General features: G+C 46.5%; 1 protein-coding gene across 4 annotated transcripts in view; it reads left to right on the forward strand.

Annotated features, from left to right (window-relative positions):
* ZBTB14 (zinc finger and BTB domain containing 14) overlaps positions 1–15,174 on the forward strand; it is a 1,083,711-nt gene that overhangs the window by 1,009,823 nt on the left and 58,714 nt on the right. The gene's annotated exons all lie outside the window — the stretch shown is intronic.

The raw sequence follows: 15,174 nt of genomic DNA on the forward strand, positions 1-15,174 counted from the left end.
GACCGTCCTCCAAACCAGTGGGCAGAGGCCCAAAAGCAAGTACTTTCTCTTCTCAGTATCAGGGCTGTTCAACCTATTCCAGTAGAACAAAGGGGGCAGGGTTTCTATTCCAGACTGTTCCTGGTGCCCAGAAGAGAGACCTCATGGCGCCCCATCCTGGATCTGTCCATTATCAGCACCTCCCTGATGGTCCCAAAATTCAAAAGGCTTACACTACAACAGCTGCTTCCTATGCTAGCCAATGACTCCTTGCTAGTCACCCTAGACGTAAAAGAAGCTTATCTGCACATCCTCATAAGTGAATCTTGTAGGAAATGTATATGTTTCAAGGCAGGGTCTATGCATCATCAGTTCTCTGCACTTCTCTGTGGCTTATCTACTGCGCCCAGGGTATTCACAAAGTGCCTGGCTCCAGCTATTGCATACTGCAGGCAGAGAAATATTTAAATTTACCCATACTTGGACAACTGCCTGATTCAGGCGAATAGTCCTGAATTGCTACTTCAGCACCTGGCATTTGTAAAGAGACTTCCAACTTCTCTGGGGTACACCATCAATGAAAAAAATCACATCTGGTGCCCAGCCAAAAGATTGTATTCCTGGGAGCAAGCTTGAACACAACTTCCCAGATGGCATTCCTCACTCCAAAAAAGCAGGTTCATTTGACAAACTACTTCAAACTAATGGCCACCAAGACCCAGCTATCTGCAAGAAAAATACTGCAAGCCCTATGGTTCTTGGCCTCATGCATTCTACTGATTCCATATGCAAGACTGCATATGAGGAAACTTCAATGGTACTTAAAAAAAAATCTCTGGTGTCAACACTCCCAGGACTTGGAAACACTGATTCCTATCATTCCTTGTCTAAGGGCAGAGTTCCTTTGGTGGGCAGAGGCTTGCAGCCGCAACAAGGAACTTCCTTTCACTCAGCCCCTCGCCGCCCAAACCCTGTCAACAGGAGCATCAGACTATGCATGGGGGCTCACATGGCAGGCAAATGGATTCCAGGCAAATGGAGCCCAGGACAAATTCACCTGCATATCAATCAAAAAGAAATGTTAGCTGTACAGAATGCTCGGACAGCCTTCAAATACCTTTTCCTTCCAGGACAACTCTTAATAAAGACAGACAACAACACGGTTGTGTGTTAAGGGGAGGGTGGCCTAATGGTTAAGGTGTTTGCCTTGCAAACACAAGGTACAGGGTTTGAGTCTCACAAGGGATAATTGGCTAGCTTGCAATGGCTCACAAGGGCAGTTAGCCTAGTACTAATCTATGAACCTATGAACCTATAAACAAGCTGGGGGGGGGGACTCATTCTTACCCACTCTGCAGGTTATTCACGGCCCTGTGGAACACAGTCTTGAGCAACCAAGTGCACCTGCAAGCTCAATTCCTGCCAGGCAAACAAAATTCACTGGCAGACGACTTAAGCAGAAAGCTACTGGACCCACACGAGTGGAAACTGGAACCCAACTCATTCAAACTTCTAATCAACAGTTGGGGGACACCAGAGATGGACCTCTTTGCCTCCCTCAAAACCATCAATTGAGAAAACTTTGCACCAGAAATCCCCACAGCCAAGCATGGTGAGCGGATGCCCTATCATTTACAGGGGAAAACCTCTCAATTTATGCCTTTTCCCCTCTGCCTCTCCTCTCAAATGTACTACTCAAGATCAAGCAGGACAGACCAAGGGCAATCCTTATTGCACCAGACTGGCCACGCCAGCACTGGTACCCACTCCTACACAGTCTGACAGCAGTGCCACCCTGGCACCTACATCAGACCCCCTTCCTGCTGTCCCAGCAGGAGGGACAGATTTTGCATCCTCAGCTGCAAACACTGAACCTTGCCGCCTGGTTTATTCCCTGAACACAACACCAGCAACCCTCAGCAAGCAGGTGCTGGATGTCATCCTTGAGGCCAGAAGGCCTAGTACTAGGAAATCCTATTCAGAAAAGTGAAAAAGATATGTTCTTGGAGCCATTCTCTAGGAAAGGACACAGCCGTGCCCTCCTTACCTTAAATTCTAGATTACCTAGAAGAGCTGCTCCACAAAGGCCTATCCTTTTCATCGATTAAGATTCGTGCCTCTGCCATCTCAGCTCATTACAATACGGAGCCACCTCTCTTTTCTCACTTCTGATCAAACAGTTCCTGAGAGGAGCTAACAATTTAAGTCCCCTTAGAAGAGCTCCCACTACTGCCTGGGACCTTATCTTTGTACTAGAGAAGCTCACGCTTCCCCTTTTGAACCTGCTGCTACAGCAGAGTTAAAATTCCTCTCTTCGAAAATAGCCTTACTTCTAGCCATCACTTCAGCAAAAAGAGTGTCTGAGCTACAGGCACTAATGGCTGTGGAACCCTTCTTTATTTTCCAGGCTGACAGGGTCTCCATCAGGACTAACCCGTCATTTATGCCCAAGGTGGTATCCAGTGTGGCTTTAAACCAATCCATCCATTTGCCAATCTTTTTCCCTAATCCTCAGAATAAAGGGGAGAGGATCCTGCACTCCTTGGATGTGCACAGACAGCTCAGGTTCTACCTTGACAGGCTAAGCCTTTCAGAAAAATCTGACCAGCTGCTAGTCAGCTTTGCTACAGGGGTAGTGGGCAAGGCCATTTCAAAGCAAACCATTTCCAAATGGATAGCACACCGCATCCATTTCTGCTACAAAGATCATGGAAAACCTACCCCACAGGGGATCAGAACTCATTCCACTAGGGTTACCTCAATTTCTGCAGCATGTTTCAGGGGAGTTCCTGCCAGAGACATCCTGGAAGCTGCAACCTTTAGTTCTGTACACACTTTCACCAAGCATTACCACTTACATGTCCTTTCTAAATCCAGAGCTGGATTTGCCACAGCTGTCTTACAAGGCCTGCTAGTTAGCCCTAGTACTTTTTGACTGCCTCCACCCTTACGCACATCTTTGGGAATCAACCCAAGTGTGATGACTGCAACAGTGAAACATGAAGAACATAGTACAGTTGTGTACACTTACCATAAATGTAGATGTTCGAGTGTATTCACTGTTGCAGTCCTGGTTACCCTCCCTCCAGCCCCCTGACTTTTCTAGACTTTCTACTTATCCTCTTTTTGGCCATATCTTATGGCTATGGTATTTACTTTTTACTGGAGGTGTTCCACACCATATAATTGGTTTCTATTTTGGGGGCTCCTGACATTTGGGGCAAGAAAAACTGATGTAATGGCATCGGCTGCATGTTTTATACCCCTGATGTCATGGAAGAGGCGACAGCATCCGATGCAGAAATCCCAAGACTCTGCTATTCGGGCCAACTGAGGGCTACCTGCAGGCAGATAACCCAAGTGTGATGACTGCAACAGTGAATACACTCGAACATCTACATTTATGGTCAGTGTACACAACTGTACTTTTCCAGTGCTTCTTCCAGTGTCTCTTGACCTGTAGGTTGCATATCTACATAATGTTCTTCCATATCACTGTTGCAGTATTTTTTACAATAAGGATTCCCTGCCGAGGGCAGCCCGAAGTCCGGCCAGTATACCATAGCCTTTAAGTTGTAATGAATACTCCATACGTCACACATATGCCCCCTGTGCATGGCATAGGGCATAAAGGTGATGTCCAGACAAACCATCCTCAGAATGCTAAGGTTGCCAGTCTGAGCGCTATCTTTGATAGTCAGTCTGATCACTTGTGCATCTGCTGGTTATGAACTGTGTTCAGATGAGTGCCCCATTGGGTTGTTTTCAGATGAGTGCCCCATTGGGTTGTGTTCAGATGAGTGCCCCATTGGGTTGTTTTCAGATGAGTGCCCCATTGGGTTATTTTCAGATGAGTGCCCCATTGGGTTGTTTTCAGATGAGTGCCCCATTGGGTTGTGTTCAGATGAGTGCCCCATTGGGTTGTGTTCAGATGAGTGCCCCATTGGGTTGTTTTCAGATGAGTGCCCCATTGGGTTGTGTTCAGATGAGTGCCCCATTGGTTTGTTGTCAGATGAGCGCCCCATTGGTTTGTTGTCAGATGAGTGCCCCATTGGTTTGTTGTCAGATGAGTGCCCCCATTGGTTTGTTGTCAGATGAGGGCCCCATTGGGTTGTTTTTAGATGAGTGTCCCATTGGGTTGTGTTCAGATGAGTGCCCCATTGGGTTGTTTTCAGATGAGTGCCCCATTGGGTTGTGTTCAGATGAGGGCCCCATTGGGTTGTTTTCAGATGAGGGCCCCATTGGGTTGTGTTCAGATGAGTGCCCCATTGGGTTGTTTTCAAATGAGTGCCCCATTGGGTTGTTTTGATTTTCTTTTCTTTGTTTTACCTCTTTTGGTTGTTGGTTTCTTGTCATCTAGAATGGGGAAATGCCAGTGCGGAAGACAGATTCCTCATAAAGACTGTCAGGCAGTGTTTGTTCTGTTTAGGTGCTTCTCATTATCATACTTCTTGTGAGATTTGTCAAGCTTTTGTCCCTAAGACATTGCATAGTTGGCTTTTTTCCCTTGTGATTTACTTAGAGAACCGAAGACTTAAACTGTTGGCTTAAGACACTATATAAGGATCTTTTTAAACTGTTGGATAAAGACACTATGTAAGGATCTTCCATTTTGCCTGCACCTAAAGATCCTCAGTGTGAATGGCAAAATGTCACTCAAGGCCTGTTTAGTGCCCTTACGGCTCTGAAACCTCCTCAGGGAGTTTCTGTTCCTGCTCCTTCTTGGTCTTCTACCCCTCTTAAGAGGCCTAGGGAGCAGTATTCCTCTGATGATGCTAATTCTGATGAAGAGTCACTTACTTATTCCTCTCAGATTCCTTCCCCATTAGCTTTGGTTCTGAGGAAGTGTCTGCTTTTGAGGATATTTCATTTGGTGACGTCATTTCCAGTTTGATGGAATTTTTCAAATGGGACTGTGCTCAGGTGTCTGTTCAGAAGAGGTACTGTGAGCTTCTGCAGATGGAGTCTTCTCTGCCCTCTGCTGTTCCTCCTGTTCTTGTTGCCCTACTGGATGCTTTTTCCACTGCTCCTCGGGTTCCTGATTCCCAATCCCCTGCTCCCAAGAAACCTGACAGGTTTTATAAAGTGCCTGATGACTGCAAGTTTCTTTGTGTCCCTCTGCTGACCCTTCTGTGGTGTCAATGGCTTCTGATAAGCCCTTCAAGTTGTTTCCCTCAACTAAGTTGCTTCCCTCTGATAAGGGCAACAAAACTGTGGAGAGGCTAGGTAATTAGATGTTTACTTCCATTACTGTGGCCTTTAGAGCTGTGAACTGTCAGACACACATGACCAGGTGTGTTGTGGCTCTTATCTCTCAGGCCTGTCAAGCTATTTCAGATCTTCCTGATTCTGAAGGGGAGGCCTCTGCTCGTTTGGCTAGGGATGTCGTCCCAAGTCCCATCATCCATTAAATGCAGCTGTGATGCAGCTGATGCTTCATCTAGGGCTGCTGCTTTTGGACATGTTTTGAGGAGGTATTCCTGACTTGGACTTGAACCTTTGCCTGACAATATCAAGGTTCATAGGTTATTACTAGGCTAACGGCCACAAGGTCCTTTTTAAGCTTAGTCATCATACCTCTCAGCTGTACAAATTTTCACAGAATGTCCACATTTTCACCTCATACTTTTACTCCGGTTTTCATAAAATTGTGGTTTTCTGGCAAATTACTGACAAATCATTAAAGACTGAAGTTAGAAAATAAGGACAGACATTTCAGTTTCAGACCTCATACCCATCAAAAAATTCACGCTAATGCAAAACCTGTTATTCTTTCAACTTTCTAAGTTTGTAAAAGCAATATTTAAAAATATTCTCTATTTTTGGGCCTTTGTTCTATTTTTATTTTTGCCTTTGTCCAGATTTCTTGCTCTTAGAGGTTGAGAGGTATGCTAACCATGCATCCCAAATCTCTGACAAGTTCTTATACCCTTGATAAGTGTAAGTAGGGATTTGAGAGATGAAACATTTACAAGCAGGGGCCTAGGAGATGAACCATTCACAAGTTGCCTGTGTCCATTAGTGACCTTGTTGCCAAACCAGGGATGAATTTCCTGTTCCCCATCCAATTGTCCATGTTGCACTTGAATTGGGTTAGGGAGGAACTCTGCTTCACATGGATGGGGGGAGCCTGTCCCATACATGGGGCAATCTGTGGGATACATACCTATCTCTCCAGCAGATCCTATTTATATCACAGGCAAGGTTTGAGTCTTTAGAATGGGTAATTCGGTACTGTTTGTTTTGTGGATATGCAGGAGGTCCATCAGAGTGGGGTCTGACAATGCCCTGTATGCCAGGCATAGATCTCCCCTCAAAAGTCTGCAAGAGGCAGAACGCAGGGTTAGGGCTTTTGAGGTGGACTGCATTGGACATTTTACTTACACTCTGTATTCTTTTAATAAGGAACCTCTGTGGACTTTCCAATTGTTGGGTATGCCTGGTTTGATACATACCAAAGGGGGCATTGCACTCATAGATAGGTCTGATGTATGCCGAATACAATGGAACAGTGACTTCCTTGGACTTGGATACCTATATCTTTGTTTATACATTGCCCAGCATAGAATGATTTCCTCACTACTGTAGACGTATGATGGTCAAAAGCTAGATTACTATCTGTGTGTGTCCTTAAGTCCCTAATTACTGGGTCAACTGCAATGGATTTATTTCCAATACGATAGTTGCCAGGGGTGGATGATTTCCCTAAGAATAGTGATATGCATTTTTTGTCATTTAATCTATGGCTCTGACACCAGTTGTTTGTCTGTCACCCCCTCCTGGAGAGCATTTGTGCAGTGGGGGATTCAGTCACAGCTCCTAATTTGCAGTCATCTGCAAATTTAGTTTTCCAGTGACCACTGACATTGGTCTTGACTTCAGAGAAGTAAATGCCAAAAAGGAGCAGTCCCAAGGACTAATCCCGGAGGGACTCCACTTGTGACTAGCCTTTTTGTAGAGGTGGAATCTCCTGCAGTATTCTACATGTGGGTTTACCCTTCTTCCTTTCCAGTTCGTCCAGCCAGGTTTCCAAAGATTTTTCAGTCCATCAAGGTGTGTCGGACATCTGATGTGGCAGCAGGAATGTGGGCCATAAAAGGGACATCTACATGCACCAGTCCTCAGAACTTTTCAGCCACCAGTCATACGCCAGGTGCTCCTGCTTCTCGCGGACATCGGATTAAGAAAAATTCAGATAAGTACCCCGTTGAGGATCCTTTCAGTCCTTCTGTTTTGATATATAGTCAGTTCATGTCACCCAGAAATGGCAAGTGTAAGTGTGGCCGGTAGATTCCCCACAAAGACACTCACGATCAGTGCCTTTTTTGTTTAGGTAAGGAAAACAACCACGAGAACTGCACTATTTATCAGGCGTTCGTACCTAAGACCTTACATCGCTATCTGCATGCTCTAAACCTTTATTTAGAGAACCAGCGGTTAAAACAAATTGCGTTAGGGATGGAAGCTGCATCCAACACCCCCTCAGAACCGCCTAAGAAGAAGGCCAAGATCATGCGGCCTAGTTATTCTGCTGCGCCTCTACTGCCCATACCTCAGCCTGTGGCCGACATTGGCCTGGCTAAGGACTCTGCTTCCACCAGTCTGGATAAAGTGGGTACTTATGAGGAGGCTGCACAATCCCAAGTGGGGCGGCATGTCCTTAGAGGTTTTACCGCCGTCTGCCTTAGACTCTGGGGGGGAACCAACGCTCTTTGTGGGCCTGTTAGATTCCGCCAGTGCCATCCCTACGTCTAACTCAAGGCCTTCTCCCAGTCAGATGCCAGCTAGGTCTCTTAAGAAACAACAAAAGACAAAACATCTCTCTCCTCCATCTGAAAGCATGCCTGATAGACAAGCTTTCAGCCAAAGCCTTTTTAATGCCTTAGTGGCCCTATGGCCTACTACAACAGGAACCCCTAGCACTGCTTCTCCCCTCCTAAATCGTGGACTTCAAGCTACAGAAAAGAAGGTAGAAGAAGTGGAAGAACTCTCTGACTTCTCAGAAGATTCCCTCTCCTACTCCTCACAAATCTCCTCCCCCCCTGGGATATGGCTCACCAGAGGGAAGGCTCCATTGAGCCTGATTCCACAGTGGAGGATTTAACCTTTGGGGAAACTATTTGCAAAATGAAAGACCACTTTAAATGGGAATCCACTGACATGACTGAGGTGCAGAGGTTCTATGACCTCATACAGATGGACTCCCCCAGTCCTTCTGCTATCCCTCCTATTCTGTCAGCCTTCCTGGATGCCTTTTCCTCTGCATCAATCAACCCTGACTCCCAGCCTCCAGCCCCACACAGGGCTAACAGACTGTACAAGGTCCCTGAAATAGAGAAATTTCTACTTAAGTGCCCTGCAGCAGACCCAGCCACTCTCTCCATTTCCACTTATAGGGCTTCCAAACTACTCCCGTCTACAACCATCATTCCAGCTGGCAAGAACAGCAAGACAGTGGAATGTCTCAGAAAGAAAATCTATACTTTGGCCGCCCTATCTTTCAGGGCCACAAACTATCAGACTCACATGACCAAGTACTCCTTAGCCCTGCTGGACAAAGCCATTAAGGAATTGGCTAACATCGCAGACTGTGCAGCCAAAGCTTCCCTGTCCTCCCTGCTAGCACTCGCCTCTCAGGTGAATAGGCAGTCCATAAGATGCAGTAATAATGCAGCTGAAGCCTTAGCAAGGTCAGCTGCATCAGCTTCTGCTTTAAGGAGATACTCTTGGTTATGTCGTCAGCCCCTCCCTGACGACTTCAGGGCTAAGCTTATTGACAACCCCCTTAGATCACTCTGCACTGTTTGGTGGCAAAGTGGCTGACCTCTTTAAGTCCGTACAACAAAAAGGCAAAGAATTGCAGGGCCTCAAACACCTGCTAGTCTCGCCCATCCTTAAGTTCCATAGGAACTACCCTGCTAAGACTCAATTCATCAGAAAACCTTCTCGGCCTATGGCTCTTTCCAGGTCCAGAAGACCCCCTAGAAAACATCCCCCTCCGGCCAGAGCTTCCCCATCCACTAGCCAGAGGCCTCCCTTTCAAGATAGGGCAGGTAGCATCTGACTACCTGCCAACCTTACTTCCCACCCACCCCCCTACATCCCTACCCTATCTGCCCATATTTCTGTCTCCCACATTACCTCAGACAAATGGGTTCTTTCCATTGTCCAGAACAGTTACTTTATATCCTGGATCACCCGCCCCAGTAAGGCTAGGCACTCCACAGCCACCCACCAGTTAGCTACCCTTCCTACAACCGGTTCTGCAAAATCTGCTAGTGCAAGGCACTATAGAACCAGTGTCTATAGAAACAAAAGGAAGAGGATTCTACTCCAGAATCTTTCTGGTCCCCAAAAAGGATGGGCCATGGAGACCTATACTAGATCTCTCACACCTCAACCCTTTCCTAACGGTTCCTACCTTCAGGATGCTCACTATCCCCACCCTCTTCCCCCTCCTCCTACCTCGAGGTTTCATGGCAACCCTGGACATAAAGGATGCGTATCTGCACATACCAGTGAAGCCCACTTTCAGGAAATACCTGAGGTTTTTGCCAGCCTCATCCCATTATTAATTCTGTGCCTTGCTCTTTGGGCTGTCCACTGCTTCCAAGGTATTCACAAAATGTCTGGCTCTAGTCATCGCTTATTGCAGGACAAAGGGTATCCAAATATTCCTTTACCTAGACGACCTGCTAAGTCAGACAGACAATCAGAAGACCCTCCTTTATACTCAGGCCCTTCTGTGCCTCTTGCAGTGTCTAGGATTTCAAATAAATTTCCCAAAGTCTCACCTGGAACCCACACAGGACATTGTTTTCCTGGGTTGCAGAATCCGAACAGACCAGATGAAGGCTTTCCTGCCAATAGAGAAGGTGGTGTCTTTGACACACCATCTAGTTTGTGCCCTTCAAGCATCAGAACTGACAGCAAGGCAGTTCCTGAGACTTCTCGGCTACATGGCAGCCACCATAGGTTCATAGGTAGGTACTAGGCTATCTGCCTGAAGGCATTTATAAACCTAGCCAGAATGTGTTGGCTTTCGCCACCCCCTTAGATTAGTTCCCTGTGCCTCTGTCCAGCAGAGCCACTGAGGTGATCCCAGAGGTAAACTTTCTGTTTTCCATCCACTCGTCAAGATTTCTTTTGAAGAGTGTTAGCGAGGAGCTCTGCCTGATGTAGACTGGGATCTTGTTCCAAAGCATGGGAAGTCTCTGGGACAGGAATCTATCCCTCCAACACGTCCTATTTATTGTTGTGGTGAGGTTTAGATCCCTAGAGCATGTGAGTCGCGGGGATAAGGTTTTCTTTAGGTGGAGCATGTCCATCAATTCTGGGTTGGACATGGCCTTGTATGTCAGGCAGAGATGACCTCTGAGTAGGCAATATGCAACCGAGTACAGCTGTAATTCCTTCAGTCGTGCTGCATAGGGCATCTGTTTGAGGCCAGTGATCCTCTTGGTGAGGTACTTCTGTGGTCTTTCCAGCTGTTGCAGGCGTCTTGTAAAGTACATCCCAAATGGGGCGTTGTACTCTATGATGGGTCTGATGAGTGATGAGTAGAGGGACACAATGACCTCTTTTGATCTAGATGCGAACCCTTTTGTGATTAGGTGGGCCATGTAGAAGGATTTTCAAACCACTTTGGCAATGTGATTATCAAAGGTGAGATTACTATCTACTTGGGTCCCCAGATCCCTTATTACTTCTTCCGTATTTAGGGGACTACCATCTATGTGGTAGTTTGTGGGTACTTTGTTTTTTCCAAAGGGGATGACTGTGCACTTTTTGGCATTTAGCTTGAGGCCATGGTTTTGACACCAGGTATCCTTCTCGGTGAGACCCTTTTGGAGGATGTTTGTATCAGCCGGAGAGTCAGTTATAGCCCCTAGTTTGCAGTCGTCTGCGAACTTGGTCAGCCATAGTCCTTCTGTGCTTGCCTGTACCTCTGAGATGTATATGCCGAACAGGAGGGGTCCTAGGAATGAGCCCTGGGGAACGCCACTTGTAACTGATTTAGAGTCGGACCTAGCTCCCGCAACTCTCACCATGTGGATTCTGTCCGTGAGCCAGTTGGCAACCCATCTTGTGACGTAGGGGTTTATGTTCAGGCTGGTGAGCTTGTCTATAATACTAGAATGGGGAATGGTGTTGAAGGCCTTTGCGAGGTCTAGGTAGGCTGCGTGTACCACCTTTCCCTCATCTATAGCCTTGGTAACTGTCTCAACGAAGTCCACCAGGTTTAGGAGGCATGATCTGCCCTTAACAAAGCCAAACTGGGTAGGGGCCAGTGTTTGAAGGTTCCCAATGTCTCTGTTAATGAGTTCCCTGATGAAGCGCTCCATAGCCTTGCAGACCAAGCTAGTCAGGCTTATAGGGCGATAGTTCCCGGGGTCTGTTGTGGCTCCACCTTTGTGGAGCGGAATAACAGCTGCTGTGTGCCACTCTATGGATACGTAGCCTGTGGAGAGGCTGAGTTGGAACAGTGTGTTTAGGTGAGGGGTTAGTTCGTCTTTGAGCACATGTAGGATGCAGCCTGGGACACCGTCCGGTCCCATTGATGCTGTGTTTTTGGCGTTGGAGAGGGCTGTTTTAACCTGAGTGTCTGTGATTTCAGGGACTCTACATTCTTCTGGTATGGTTATGGGCCCTCTTGGGGGTGAGAGGGGGGTGAAGTTTGCGCTGAACCTGTTTGCCAGGATGTTGGCGATATCAGTCGGGTCCGTGTATTTTGTGCCATTCTGTACTAACTCCGAGCAGATCTGAGCATTGCCACTTAGATTCTTGACATAGCTAAAGAATGCCTTGTGGTTATCTTTGGAGTCCTTGGCAATTTTTCTTTCAAAGCTTGCCTTGGATGATTTTATGAGGGATTGTAGTTTCATGCTGATACTGATAAGGGATGTCTTCCTTTCTTGGGATTTTACTCTTTTCTGTACTAGTTTCCTCCTTCTATTGTATAGCTTGTTTATGGCAGGAGTCCACCAGACTGGTTTTCTTTTCTTGGAACCCATGCTGTCCTTAGCAAGACTGCACATGAGGAAACTGCAGTGGTATCTTCGGTCAATATGGACTCAGCACTCCCATCCCCTGGAATTCAGGGTCCTCCTTCTTCCCTGCTTGAAACAGGAAATTCAGTGGTAAATGTCGCAGGTGAATGTCTCCCTCTACAAACACCCACACCCACCCAGACCATGCATACAGATGCTTCTGATCTGGGATGGGAAGCAACACTAGGACAAAGACAAGTGCAGGGTTTGTGGACAGACGCACACAAACTAAAGCACATAAATGTCAGAGAGATGAGGGCAATCCTCCTTGCTCTACAAGCCTTCCAACCCTACCTAGAGCAAGGCCCTCTCAAGATATTCACAGACAAAACCACAGTCCTGTGGTATCTCAACAAACAGGGAGGGACCAAATCGTACCTCCTATACAGATTAGCTCTTCAGGTGTGGGAACTGGCCACCTCACAGGGATTTACCCTACAGGCAGCCTACATACCCTCCCTGCACAACTCCCAGACAGATTACCTAAGCGGGACCATCTCAAACAACCACAAATTGATGTTTCACATAGATCTTTTCCTGGATCTGGTCCACAGGTGGGGTATACCTCAAATAGACCCGTTTGCCTCCTCCATAAATAGGCAACTTACTGGTTACTGCACCAGGACACCCGACCCCAAGGCTCTGACAACAGATGCCTTCTCAATGTCCTCGAAGGGGAAATTTCTGTATGCTTTCCCCGTGATTCAGAAGGTGCTGCTGAAAATTCAGCAGAACTTACCAAAAATCTTGTTGGTGACTCCCTACTGGCCAAGACAGCACTGGTTCCCCCTTCCCCTTAATTTGTCCAAGGGTAGTCACCACGAGTCCCCCCCCCCCCAGTGGACCTGCTCACACAGCACAAGGGAACACAGATACCCCCACAGTGGCAGTCTCTGCACCTCACCCTGCGGTTGATAGGATTCTGATCCCCTTCAGATACAGATACCTGTACAACGAGTACGTACTCAGTGTCCTGCAGGAGGATAGGAAACCTAACACAAGAAAATCCTGTCAAGTGGAAAATGTTTTCTAGTTGGTGTAATAAAAGAAAGTTGGACCCGCTGAAAAGCGACATCCCTCTTATCCTGTCTTACCTGTGTGAACTATTGCAGACAGGACTGGCCTACTCATCTTTAAAAGCACACTTGTCCACAATTTCTGCCTGTCTTCCTGTGGATCCACCCCTTGCAACCAGCCTTCCTGCAAAAGTCTTCCTCAAAGGGGTACTTCCCTGAGACCTCCCAGGAAACTGTCCCCTTCTCCCTGGGACTTTAACTGTGTAGTAGAATAACTCAACATAGCCCCTTTTGAGCCAGCCGATAAAGCCTCCCTAAAATTTTGCACATGGAAAACTTTTTTATTGATGGCTCTGACCTCAGCCAGGAGGGTCTCAGAGCTACAAGCTCTAATGGCTACACCACCTTTCCTAGTCTTCCACCTTGACAGGGCTACTCTCCGGACTAACCCATCCTTCACACACAAGGCATTGAATGACTTTTCCTTGAACTAGGCCATTCACCTGCCCACCTTTTTCCCCTGTCCGTAGGGGAATGGTGAGAGAGTACTTCATTCTCTAGATGTTCACAGACAGCTTAGGTTTTATCTTCATCAAATCAAGTCCATTAGGAAATCAGATCAACTGTTCGTCTCCTTCCACCCCAGAGCCCTGGGGAAAGCAGTGTCCAAACAGACCATTTCGACCTGGATCTCCAGGGCCATTTCCTTCTATTACCTATGCCATGGGAAAATTTTGCATGGGAATATCAAAGCCCACTCCGCCAGAGCAGCGACCTCTTCTCAAGCCTTCTTTAAGGGGCTAGACACCAACACTATCCTTGAAGCAGCTACTTGATCCTCTGTGCACACTTTCACCAAGCATTACAAGCTGGACTATATCTCTAGGGTCAGGGCGAGGTTTGCCAGGGCTATCCTCCACAGTTTCCTGTAAACCTCTTCCAGACCAGCACCCAATTCTCAGTGAGCTTTGGCACTCACCCATACTGCAGCACTGGAGTAGAAGGACATAGGAAAGTTGTGTAAAATCTTACCATGACCATATATATCCTCTTCTGTGTTGCAATATTCCTTCCCACCCTCCTTCCCCTCCTGTCAGGTTGCATTTGCTCTTCTTGGTGGCACAGGACAGGCTATGCCCTTCTAGGATTGCCTCCAACTGGGGCTTTCTCTCTTCTGAGGGTTGGTGCGTGCAGACATTACTTTTATGGCCCATGTTCCTGCTGCCATGTCAGACATCTGATGCACCTTGAGGGACTGAAAATCTTTGGAAACCTGGCCGGACGAACTGGAAAGGAAGAATGGTAAACCCACATGTAGAACTTCCTCAGCTACTGTGCTTTAATCAGTTAACCTTTGCCCACAAAAATATTGCATCAACCAGACAAAACAAAACCCCTGCCCCCCAAAAACTAGTACAACCATGCACATCAATTCCAGACCCCTTCCCTCTAATAATAAATTCCTACTAGACACCACCAAAGCAAATAACGCAGCTGGAGAATCACTCTTCTCAAACTACATCCCTAACATATGGAACAAACTGCCCACCCAAATTACTAGCTGCTGCTCTTTAACACGGTTTAAAAAACTCCTGAAACTACCCCTGAAATACTCCTTGCTCTGTTCTTGTAACAGCCCTGGATAGACCTCTAACTGCTCAACTCTACATCTCTAACTAGCTTTGTATCTCATTGCCCTGCTAATAAATCCTAACTGAGACATCTGTCCTCTCCTTATCCCAAGAGTCTCTTTTTCTTCCCAAGCATGACAAATGATTTATATACATATGTACATACTCAAACTGTGATGTCTATTGTACATGTTTATCTAAGGCATTTTATATTTATCTTTTTGGAACTTTTATGTTTGACTCCTTGAGCTTGCTTGCAGACAAGCCTTTTTCTTTTGCATTGTATATAAACTTTATTTTTTGTGCAAGTTTTATATTACCTGTAACTGTAACTTGTATTTTTGCGTAACCGAAGCTTTTCTCCCTAGGCCTCCGCTGAAAAAGGACCTGTGTCCAGTCGGACTTTCCCTATAAACAAATGTTAAATAAAATAAAAATAGAATACTGCGACATGGAAAAGGAGGACATCTATGGTTATGGTAAGATTTTACACAGCTT

The sequence above is a fragment of the Protopterus annectens genome, chromosome 3.part1 (genome assembly GCF_019279795.1).
Source record: "Protopterus annectens isolate FY-2018-M chromosome 3.part1, PAN1.0, whole genome shotgun sequence".
Taxonomy (NCBI): Eukaryota; Metazoa; Chordata; order Ceratodontiformes; family Protopteridae; genus Protopterus; species Protopterus annectens.